This window comes from Schistocerca piceifrons, chromosome 5 (assembly GCF_021461385.2).
Source record: "Schistocerca piceifrons isolate TAMUIC-IGC-003096 chromosome 5, iqSchPice1.1, whole genome shotgun sequence".
Taxonomy (NCBI): domain Eukaryota; kingdom Metazoa; phylum Arthropoda; class Insecta; order Orthoptera; family Acrididae; genus Schistocerca; species Schistocerca piceifrons.
In genome coordinates, this window is record NC_060142.1 from 471259097 (window position 1) to 471268623 (window position 9527).

Sequence of the window (9527 nt, forward strand, 5' to 3'; positions counted from 1 at the left end):
CGTGCCAATACTTTCCATCCACGACTTATTAAACTACGGGTTCTGTTAGTTACTTACATGTTGCATAGATCTTTTGAACGATTCGTTTATCAAAATGATGTGGAAGAAGTAAGTTTACAGGTATACATGATATATGAATTGGTGAAGAATTTTTTTAGTCCTACTTATGCTGCTACACTGTAAAATAAATTTCTTTATACGGGGCACCAATTTTTAAATAAAAATTCGCTCTTGGAATAGATGGAGTTGTACAGGAGAAATGATTTTAGGCTAGATTTAAAACTTGCTTTGCTACCTGTCAGTCATATTATGGTATTGGGCAAATGATAAAAAAAATGTTGCTGCATACTGAAATCCTTTCTGAGCCACTGAAAGCTTAATAGTGGGTAAGAAAGGACATTTTCCCTCTAGTGTTGTAGGTATGGATATCAATATTCTTCTGAAATTGTGGTCGATTATTTATGACGAAATTCATTAGTGAGTATATATATTGTGAACGTGTAGTTAAAATACGCTACTCCTTGAAGAAGTACTTACACGATGATCGCATGTGAACACCACATATTAGTCGTGATATTCGCTTCTGTGCAATCAATTCTTCATTTCTAAGTGGTGAGTTACCCCAGAAGTTATTCCATGATACACTACTGAGTTGAAATATGCAGAATGTCAGTAGATTGATTCGTCTGCTTCAAAGACTATCGATTATGCGAAGAGCACACTTTGATGAGCTTAATTGTTTGAGAAGGCCAGCATTATGCTGCTTCAAGTTTTTATCAGTGGTTCTACCGTATTTGCTGACTTCTGTTCATGTTCTACAGCAATTGTTGGCATCACTATTTATTGAACAGAACTGAATATACCGTGTTTTCTCAAAATTTAGGGACAGTCCATTTTTAGAGAACCATTTAATAATATTCTCTGTAAAAACATCGTTATCATTCTCTTCTGTTGCTTTCTCTCTCATGGGATTTATTATACCACTAATTATGTCTGCAAGAGTACCAGTTCTGCTTGTTGAATGTTAAATGAAAGGTCATTCACATCTACAAGGAATAGGATTGGGCCCAAAATTGAACCCTGCGGGAATCGCTTTGCGATTTCTCCCCAGTCACTAAAATTTTCTACCTTTTCAACATTGTCTGGATTATTCAGCACAAGTTCTTGCATTCTGCTTGTTAAATAAGATGCAAATCAGCTGCGTATAAAGCTGTTAATTCCACAAAATTTAAGTTTTTCTAAGAGTGTAATATGATCTACACAAAGACCGCAAAAGATACCAACTGGCAATATTTTATTTAAGGCTTTTAATATTTGGTGGCGGAATCTGTAAATAACATTCTCAGTAGAGTAACCCTTCGAAATCCAAACTGTGACATGCTAAGTAAATTGTTTATACTTAAATGTGAGACTCCTCTTGGGTAAATTACGTTTTTTGAATATTTTGGAGAAAGACATCAGTAAGGAAATTGGATGGTAATTATTTAAGTCTTCCTTGTCACCTTTCTTATATAGAGGCTTAAAAATTACGTATTTTAACCTGCCTGGAAAAATTCCCTGTGCCAGTGATGCATTACATGTGTTACTAAGGACAGACACTCCATATTAAGTTAGAAAAACTTTTCAGAATTCTGTGTGGAATCACATCAACACTATATGAGCCTTTGTTTTTTAAGAATTCATATAATTCTATTACTTTCAGTGAAGGGTGTTGGTACTACTTTTAGCTCCTTAAAGTTTTGTGGAATATTTAGTGCCTCGCTACTGCAACTGAGCCACTTAATTCTACTGTTGCTGCTAGATTTAGAAAGTGACTGTTAAAAGTGCTTGTAAATTATGAATTACTAATCACAACATTGTCATTTAGTTTAGCTATTATGTTCGCTGATCGGCTGTCCTGTCCCGCGTTTGACAATATCCCATATAGTTTTAATCTTATTATCCGCTTTATTAATTTCTGTCAGGACGTGCATACTTCTGGGTATTTTAATAGGTTTTCCTTATAACGGTATTCTTTGCTATACGAATGCGTGGTGTCCTTTCGGACATGTAGTACGTAGTACGCAAGTAATGTCGGATATTGACTTACTATGGCCTTTATATAATTTCTCAATTGCTGTTACACGAGATTTAATTCCCTTAGTTATCCACGGTCTGCTCTTTTAATAGATTTTCTGGACAACTTTTTAGGAAAGCTACTTTCAAATGTTGGCTCAAATTCACTACACAATAAATTGAATCTGATATTAGCATCTCTTTCTGTACACACCTCATCCCATGTCACTTCTTTTAACTTACAAGGGGAGGCCGCCAATTGTGAAATTCAGATTCGATTCATACTGCGCATAATAACAGCTCATGGCCAGAGGTGTAATGTGGCAAAGCACCAAGATGCACTTCTCAGCCGTTGTCGAGAAAATAGACAGTTATAATTTAAAAGAAACCGTTGCGGTGAAATACTCTCTACGATTAATGATTTCCTACAGCATCGTGGCGCAGCGGTAAGTGGTCGGGTTCGTAATCCGAAGGTCGCCGGATCGAATCTCGCGGCATGCAAATTTTTTATTATTTTTTTTGCAATTCAAATGTGTACACACACACACACACACACACACACACACACATATATATATATATATATATATATATATATATATATATATAATTCCCGTTAATCAGTTGCAACAATTATGCATATAATAAGTTGTTGAAAGTCGTTTGTCGTGGAAAAATAATACTTGAAATAAAACACAATATCACAAATAATATTCAAGTGGATACAATTTATTGAAAAGTTCGGTATACACTCGCACATAATTAACAATTAGTGACCAGAAGTGATAGTTTTCATAGAAACATGGAAAGCAGAATACAGCACGACATCGAGCACATCTGATAAACGATGCGTTTTTACAAGAACAATTGTTTTTTAAATTATCTGTTGGAAAACACACCTGATTGACATTCTGAAAAATTGTTCCATCGTTCGTCAGGTTTGATGCATACCACGCGTATCGTATCATATCATATCGGCAAAAATCGGAGAAGACAATTGGTGGTGGACGATGGATTGGATTTTTATACAATCGTCTCTGGAGTTGATGTCACGGTTTCGCTCGATTAAAAAAGCACAATTTTGAAGGCGCTTGATCAAATTTTTTACCTGCCGGTAAAAATACACGCCACACGGTTGGACGAGAGGAGTGCACTTTGGAGGAATGACTTTTATAGTGCACGTTGGTAACTTCTTATCGTCCTGGAACATCTCATCGTATAATGCCGGGTTCGTTTGCCCACCCCAAGAGTCGATCAGAAGGAGAAATTCTTTCTTTTGTACATATGGTTGCAAAGCATTACGCAAGAAGTCCATGAACAGACCCGTTGTTAGTTTACCGGATTTGGAGGATGTAATGGTATACTTCTTGGCGTACTCGTCGACTGTCTTCTGTACTCTGGGTCCAAACGTACCTGTGGACTCTTGGAGGCATACGAAAACAAGTGACAAGACTCGTCCAGACATCGTGATTGAATATTGTGCCGTATACGAATGCGTCACCTTGTTCATGTCGTGTCGGGTTACCAGGACAGCCTTTTTTTGTGTGTGTGTGTGTGTGTGTGTGTGTGTGTGTGTGTGTACATTTGTATTACAAAAATAATAATAATAAAAAAGGTGGATGGGGCGAGATTCGATCCGGCGACCTTCGGATTACGAACCCGAGCGCTTACCGCTGCGCCACGACGTTGTAGGATATTATTAATCGTAGAGAGTATTTCACCGCAACGGTTTCTTTTAACTGTCTATTTTCTCGACAACGGCTGAGAAGTGCATCTTGGTGCTTTGCGACATTACACCTCTGGCCATGAGCTGTTATTATGCGCAGTATGAATCGAATCTGAATTTCACAATTGGCGGCCTCCCCTTGTTAGTCTTAAAACATTGTATGCTGTTCTCATTAATAAGTGTTACTGCATTGTATGAACCCACCACAGATATGTAATGTGTATTGTTTATTTCCATTATTTGTGCATCATGGTCAGATAGTCCATTAACTAGTGGGTACACATTAATTATTTCAACGTGAGCACTGTCTATAAAAATGTTATCAGTCATGGTCCTACTACCTTGCTGCACACGAGTTTGAAAATCAACCCTGAAATTCGATTGAAACGCGCAAATAATGGTTCCAGTTCATTTTTCCTGTCCATATCTTTCGAAAATCTACACTGAAATCTCAACAAACTACTAACTGTTTCTTTTTGTCTGACAGGGAGCTCAATAATGAATCTAGATTTATCATAAATAGGTGAAACTTTCCTGGAGGGGATCTGAAGACTGTTACAGTTACCAGAGAAGTATCCTGCAGTAATAACTCACAGGTACACGCTTTTATGCTCTGATCTAAACAAAATTGCTTATATCAATATCTTTGACTTTGGGTCCAACTTTTACATATGGTGCAACTCCTGCTATTTCTATGTTCACTCTACACGAAAAGGGCGCAAAGGCACAGTGTGTCACAAAAGTTCCATAAGAGGAATGGCAGAACTTAGAAGTTGTACATTTAATCTTAGGATTTCAAATATTCTACAAAAATAGTGAATGTTGTTCAATACTATTGGAACTACCATCAAAGTAATAAGTAACGTAAATAAAACAACATAGCCTGCACAGTTTCTCAAAATTCAAAATTTTCATCGGACATCATTACCCCATCTGTAGAAAAGAAAATCTAGTGTTTATGATGGATTATTTTTTCCTATCCCTGTGGTTGTGTGGTGAGACAGACACATAACACATCTATCACTTCAAAATTTTTCACACCTTTTAGACGTTAAAGAAACTCATTTACTTTGCTTTTAAGCCCCCAAATGTCCTGGTGAAGATAATTTCACTTTTCTAGGAACTGTTAAATAAATTATGGTCTTATTCTGTTCTAACTTCTTTAAAGACCGTCTGTCTATAAGCAAACTGTAATCTAAAAATGAGCCTGTGTGACGCCAGTAACCACAGGGATCTTGCTTTGTGAGCTTGTGCCCCCCTTACATTTGCTGTAAGATGCTCAGCTTTTCCGACCTCTCCCCTGCTATTCCAAATTGTGGCAATAGACACAGCACAAATACGAGACTTTGTTCGAGTCAAAAGCAATCCTCTCAGCCCTTTATTTAGACGGCTGACAGCTGTGTTAGTCCAAGGCTGGTCATGGCAGTGAAAGACCTCCACAAACCCCACACGAATATATGCTGTTGCTGTACCTATTTCCTTCAGGTCATCTCCAACGCCATACTTTTAAGCTGCTTGCCAGGCTATTTCCTGCTACTCCTGCTGTAAGTACCTGATCCTCTTCATCGAAACCTTTGCACAAAGCCTCTCTGCTCACTGTCACCTGGCTAAGCTTAGCACTGGGTTTCACGACGCTTCTTGTGACCTGGTATTCTACAGCAAGCTTTTTCAGTAGTATTTGGCCTACACTGCTCCTGTGACTGATACCTAGCATCAAGACTTTCTTTTTCTTACTTGGATTTTCTACAGACGTTCCCTTAATGTTGTTTCTACGATCCTGCTGCACCCTTCTTTGCTCAAGTACTGATAGTGGTTCATCTACTATTTCACGTTACAAATCAAACTGATTACTAACCGTAATTTAATATGAGGTTTCTGGGGTTTCCTCCATTTACTTATTACTTACTATCTGTCACCTTTTTCATTCCACTTTCCTCATTCAACCAGTCAATTTAAAATACGCCATTTCTAGTTCCGTCTGACGGAACTGCTCCCTAATTCTCTTTTCTGTCTCCACAGAAGAGCATCATCTGAGGTTTTCCCCTATCAGTCACCCCGATGAAACTTCAACTCGCAGTCTTGACAAGTTACTCTCATACTATGGCTCTGAGCACTATGGGACTTAACATCTATGGTCATCAGTCCCCTAGAACTTAGAACTACTTAAACCTAACTAACCTAAGGACAGCACACAACACCCAGCCATCACTACTCTCATACTAATTAACCAACAGCAACACCCATATTTGTTACATATGACACTATTTTTCCTGAAAACTATAAAGCACTAACATATACTTCAACTGTAATATAGTAAGAATTAGTGATAACTTAAACTTTTGATGTGTTGAATAGCTGCCAGGTGAACATAAAAACACGAGAATGTAAACAACACACAGATGTTCGCTTGACGTAATTTTTAGGAAGCAAAATACGAAATGAATGAAAAATAAATAGCACAATATTTTGAACAACAATCTTAAACAGAAACTGTCAAGAAATAATGAGAAAATTGTGATGTATCCAAACAACATGTAACGACTAGAGAGCGGGCAGACATTAACACCAGAACGTAAAACATTCCACAGATATTCACTGAACATAAGTTTCAAATCACAGAATACAGGACACGAATGAAAACTGCAGGAGCGCGATATTTATTAACAACAATATTAGACAGACAGTATCCGGAAATTATGAAAAACAATGTATCCAAAAGAAAACGTAGCGTTCCTCAAACTGCCGGAGCTGCTGTCAGAGTGCTGACTGCCACCTGCAACTCTAATATTCATGCCTGCCAATTTGGTAATGGAAGAAAGCGTAAAAATTATAGAGGGATACCAAGCAAGGGTGCCTGCAGTAATTTTTTTCCATGGTGAAGGGGCGGGGCGGGGGAGGGGGGGGGGGGGCAGGCAGACAAATTCTGAAACTGCCATTTGTTATAAAGTTTGTCAGTTTCGAGACATGAAATTCAATGAGAACTAAATTTTATACAGTAGCAAAAATAAATATTGCAGATTACTGTATGGTCAATGCTGGACATAATAGTAAACAAAACTGATTTTGTTTTGTCTGGTACAGTCATAACAATACGAAAATGCAGACGGTAAACACTTTTCCACTTGATAAACAGAAATAAGAAAAAAAAAGCAAATCTTACAAAAGATTCCACTGAAAACACTACAGTTTCCTGTCAAGTTGCATGATACATTGTTTAGGAACCAACTGGCCCTCCTCTTAATTGGCAACACTTTTGAATGCGGTTAGCATACTCCTTATATATATTGTCCTATTCCTCCACAGCGGCGTCTACGGTGCCTTGTAAAGGACGATTGCAAGCCACTTGTTTTAGAATGGCCCATGCATTCTCAGTGCAGTTAATATCTGAACAATGCGGAGGCCCTTCCGTCCGACTGGTTCTATGCTCTACTAGGAAGGTGTCCACAACACTGTGACGATGGGGGCGTGCATTGTCGTCCATCAGCGTAAATCCCGTTCCAATATGTTCACCAAATGGAGCAACAATGCGTGCAAGGATGTCGACAAACAAAATTCCGCACCAAAACGTGTCTGAACCGCAGTTAATACATGAGGGAGTAAAGTAAAAGTTTTTCTCGTTGAGTCCCCGAACGAATTTCAGTGTTGTCAGAGTGAACTCTGATACGCGTCTCATGGGAAAAGAGCGTCGTGTCTCGCTACTGTCTAGTACACAAAGAGTGCTTTCGTGTCCACACGACACGTGCCCCTCTCCTAAACCGATTTAGAGGAGAAGTTTTGAGAGGTGTTCCGGCATGCAATCCCTGCTCATGGAACCTATTTCGTACGGTTTGTGTTGACACCTGCACTCCCGTAGCTATTTGGGACTTTGGAACTGCAGCCACGTGAAAGTGTTGAAAAAAAAAGGGAACAAAAATTATATGTATAGCAAACTGAACTAACAGGCAGTGTCTTCGTGCATCTCAAGTAGGGGGAAAGGGACCACTGTGGATAACAAACCAAAGTTACTCCAGTTCCTAGGCGCCTTTGGTTCTATGCGAGGTTACATGCTGCAGCTTAGGCAACAGCCGCGCAGTAACCAACATCGCAAGTACCCCACTGACAGTGTGGTCGCGAAGCACAGATATTTCTATTAGTAAACGACTAAACCGATCGAGGTGGCGCAGTGGTTATCACTCTGGACTCGCATTCGGGGGGACGACGGTTCCCGGCCGAACATCCAGATTCAGGTCTCCCATGATTCCCCTAAATCGCATATGTCGGGATGGTTTCTTTCAAAAAGAAAGGCCGGTTTGCTTTCTTCTCCTTCCACAGTGCGAGCTTTGCTACATCATGACCTCGTTGACGACGGAACATTAAACTATAGTCAATATGCCTACCTACTTACCTAATGAACAGCTAAAATCATCACACGCCAGGTGCAGTTTGGCTATTAACGGCCTCCAGGGTCAACAAAAATTTGATTTTCATTCTTTCGTATAATTACTGAGCGAATTTAAAAATTTAAAATGCTGTCATAAATTGCTCATTAAGAGGTATAATATTAAGTTACAGGTTTAACACAATACGACAAGTATTATTGGTTGGCTGATTTGCGAGAAGGGACCAAACAGCGAAGTCATCGGTCCCATTGGATTTGGGAGGGATAGGGAAGGAAGTCGGCCGTTTCCTGTCAAAGGAACCATCCCGGCATTTACCTGAAGCGATTTAGGGAAATCACGGAAAACCTAAATCAGGGTGGCCGGACGTGGTTTTGAACCGTCGTCCTCCCGAATGCGAGTTCAGTGCGTCAACCACAGCCCCACCTCGCTCGGTCAGATAAGTATTAAAGTCAGAAACTGTGGGTGTCTTGAGGCCGTGAAACTCATCCCGACTACATTCATCGAGTGTTTGACGGTGAGGCTTCCAACACACTTTACGCACAATTTCAAACCTTTTCGAAACTACTTCTTGCTGACAACCCCCACAAAATCACGAAAAGAAAGAAGTTTATGTTTTGCTACATTTTCCCTGTTCATGTAGTAAAATTTTCAGCATCAGACACGGTGTTTTAATTTTAGTACTTCTTTACTACCAATTTATCTGCAACACAGTTTGTGGAGAATATCCATACGTATCACTGCATGTACCTGAAAAATTACTTCATGGTACGGCACAAAGTCATAAACATTTACAAACGTTAAAAATTGTCTAAGTTTTGGTTTTGAGTTTTTCTTTTATCTGTAGGGGATAATCTAATACGTATTAATAAATCTAACATAATTAGTGTTTTGAGTCTTCAACCATGATGGATTTACCGCTTAACTTCAAACATGTAACACATCAAATCATTTGTAAAGTAATCAAGTGTCTAAAAGCTGTTTTATACGTGGCAGTTCGAATATTTAAAGAACCGTGAGTAGGGTTACTGGTTCTGTTCTACAGGAACGAACCGGAAACCAGATGCAGTTTATCAGCGACTACACCGTTTTTATCGGGCAGTGCAGGACTGGTGGCAAGCTACACTCCTGGTCACCACAACAAATCTAGATGCAACCACCTCACAGAATGCTTTTAACTGTGCAACACACTGCTTTTAATATCGGTACGTATTCTTTCAAAAGACACTGATGTAGCTGCAGAAGTACCAGCTACTGCACTTATTTATAGATTAGGCCGATTACTTGGACGGATTTATTAATATGTATTTCTTGACACGCTGATGTGGTATTCGTTGTATTGTATTTTTTATTTCGCTGAGATCTCACAT